Source organism: Loxodonta africana, chromosome 2 (assembly GCF_030014295.1).
Source record: "Loxodonta africana isolate mLoxAfr1 chromosome 2, mLoxAfr1.hap2, whole genome shotgun sequence".
Lineage (NCBI taxonomy): Eukaryota > Metazoa > Chordata > Mammalia > Proboscidea > Elephantidae > Loxodonta > Loxodonta africana.
The window spans coordinates 21651292-21654774 of NC_087343.1; positions in this window are offsets into that span (position 1 = coordinate 21651292).

Here is a 3483-nt window from a genome sequence, read left to right on the forward strand (position 1 = left end):
CAATTTGATTTCCGTGTGTTCCATCTGGTGAGGTCCATGTGTATAGCTGCCATTTATGTTGGTGAAAGAAGGTATTTGCAATGAAGAAGTCATTGGTCTTGCAAAATTCTGTCATTCGATCTCCAGTATTGTTTCTATCACCAAGGCCATATTTTCCAACTACTAATCCTTCTTCGTTTCCAACTTTCACATTCCAATCACCAGTGATTATCAATGCATTTTGATTGCATGTTCGATCAATTTCAGACTGCAGCAGCTGATAAAAAATCTTCTGTTTCTTCACTTTTGGCCCTAGTGGTTGGTGCATAAATTTCAATAATAGTCGTATTAACTACTCTTCCTTGTAGGCGTATGGATATTATCCTATCACTGACAGTGTTGTACTTCAGGATAGATCTTGAAACATTCTTTTTGACGATGAATGCAACACCATTCCTCTTCAAGTTGTCATTCCCAGAATAGTAGACGATATCATCGTCCGATTGAAAATGGCCAATACCAGTCCATTTCAGCTCACTAATGCCTAGGATATCGATGTTTATGTGTTCCATTTCATTTTTGACAATTTCTGATTTTCCTAGATTCACACTGCTTACATTCCAGGTTCTGATTATTAATGGATGTTTGCAGCTGTTTCTTCTCATTTTGAGTCATGCCACATCAGCAAATCAAGGTCCCGAAAGCTTTACTCCATCCAGTAATTAAGATCAACTCTACTTTGAGGAGGCAGCTCTTCCGCAGTCATCTTTTGAGTGCCTTCCAACCTGGGGGGCTCATCTTCCAGCAGTATATCAGAAAATGTTCCACTGCTATTCATAAGGTTTTCAGTGGCTAATGCTTTTCAGAAGTAGACTGCCAGGTATTTCTTCCTAGTCTGTCTTAGTCTGGAAGCTCAGCTGAAACCTGTCCTCCATGGGTGACCCTGTTGGTATCTGAATACCGGTGGCATAGCTTCCAGCGTCACAGCAACACACAAGCCCCCGCAGTACAACAAACTGACAGACATGTGGGGGTGCATGCATATGAGGCGATTGAAAATACCATGGCATGAGTGAGCTGAAACTTAGTCATTTTTTAACACTTTAAAGAGGTCCCTTGCAGCAGATTCTCCCAGTGCAATATGTCATGATTTCTTGACTGCTGCTTCTATGGGTGTTGATTGTGAATCCAAGTAAAATAAATCCTTGACAACTTCAATCTTTTCTCTGTTTATCATGATGTTGCTTATTGGTCCAGTTGTGACCATTTTTGTTTTCTTTACATGGAGGTGTAATCCATACTGAAGGCAGTAGTCTTTGGTCTTCATCAGAAGCACTTCAAGTCCTCTTTACCTTCAGCAAGCAAGGTTATGTCAACTGCATAACACAGGTTGTTAGTCTTCCTCCAATCCCAATGCTCCCATCTTCTTCATATAGTTCAGTTTCTTGGATTATTTGCTCAACATATGGATTGATGCACACTTTCCCTGATTTTAGATCACACAGCATTCCCTTATTTTATAGTAATTCTAATCAACTGGAAGAATACATCAATGAAAGAATATACTAAAGAATACTGTAAACCACTTACTTCATCTCAAGAAATATCACCTCCTTAAAGGGCAAATAGTTTAGCCTCGACTCTCTGATTGCCTCTTCCTCCAAAGCTCAACTAGTATTCTGAACTGCCTCTTCTATACCCGTGTAAGAAAAATCTCACTTTCCACCTGTTTTTGAATTGTTCATTAGCACGAAAATTATTTGTGCAAAATATTGTTTTATTGAAGTTAAATTGTTTTAGTTTCATTCAGGTCTATTTTTAATTAGTTTTAATAAGTATCATTATTATTACACGAGACTTTTAAAACTTACAGTTATGATGAGTCTCTTCTCTAGTGGATGGGAAGGGAATCCCAGCAGTACAGACAACACTTTGAACTTTGTTGGTGCCAAATACAGAGCTAAGAGTTTTGCCTCCATTATCTGATTTGATCTTCACAATACTACATAAACTCACTTAATCTTCATGATAATCCTTCATAATAAACCTGGTTTGTGTTATTATTTTATATATAGGAAAACTAATGCTTGTAAAGTTGAAGTAACTTGCACAGAGGTGCACATAACAAGAAAGTGCTACAGTCAAATTTGATATGGGTTTGTGGACAATACAGACATCCTTTAAGGAAAAAAAAATTTAAAAGCCGTAATAGATGCCATGAAATACAAAGAAAAGCACTTGGACATAAATATTATTCTCAAGAATGTTCCAAATGCTGCCCCTATATATAGCATGTTTTGTTAATCAATGACAGAAAATCCATTTGTAGAAATCATCTATCAAAAAGTTATATATTAGAATTATTTGCCTTCCAGGGATCCTTTCATACAATTCCAACAAAAGGAAAATGTCATACTGCCAAAGTCTTGAGTGGCCCAGGCAAACCCAATAGCAGCTGCTTCTATTTTCTTGAACCACATCTGTGTCTAATAATTCATGCTTGACTATGATGTATTCATTGGCAAGTAACATTACCCAAAACCCAGAATTTAATAGAATAAAACTTCATGCTTTGTATTTGTAAGAACTTAACCCATTTCCTGACTGAAACCCCATTATCTTTCTTAATGTAGCTACATATGACTGACATGACAAAGCACCTCCCTAACACCAATGCACATCATTTGTGCCTATAATTCACAAGTCTTCTACCTTATATATAGGATCAACAGTCAGAAAACTTGGTCTTGGTGACAGAAACAACGCCAGACATCGAATGATAGAATTTTGCAAGACCACTGACTTCTTCATCACAAATACCTTTTTCACCAACATAAATGGTGACTATACACATGGACCTTGGCAGATGGTACACAGGAATCAAAGTGACGACACCTGTGGAAAAAGACAATGGAAAAGCTCAATATCATCAGTCAGAACAAGGCCAGGGGCCAACTGTGGAACAGATCATCAATTGCTCATATGCAAGTTCAAGCTGAAACTGAAGAAAATCAAAGCAAGTCCACCAGAGCCAAAATTAGACCTTGAGAATATCCCACCTGAATTTAGAGACCATCTCAAGAATAGATTTGACTCATTGAACCCTAATGACTGAAGATCGGATGAGTTGTGGAATGACATCAAAGACATTATAAATAAAGAAAGCAAGAAGTCATTGAAAAGGCAGGAGAGAAAGAAAAGACCGAGATAGATGTCAGAGAAGACTCTGAAACTTGCTTTCGAATGTCGAGCAGCTAAAGCAAAAGAAGAAATGATGAAGTAAAAGAACTGAAGATTTCAAAGGGCAGCTCGAAAAGACAAAGCAAAGAGTTATAATGGCACGTGCAAAGAGCTGGAGATGGAAAACCAAAAGGGAAGAACATGCTCGGTAATTCCCAAGCTGAAAGAACTGAAGAAAAAAATTTAAGCCTCGAGTTGCAATAGTGAAGGATTGATTCTATGGGGAAAATATCAAACAACGCAGGGAGCATCAAAAGAAGATGG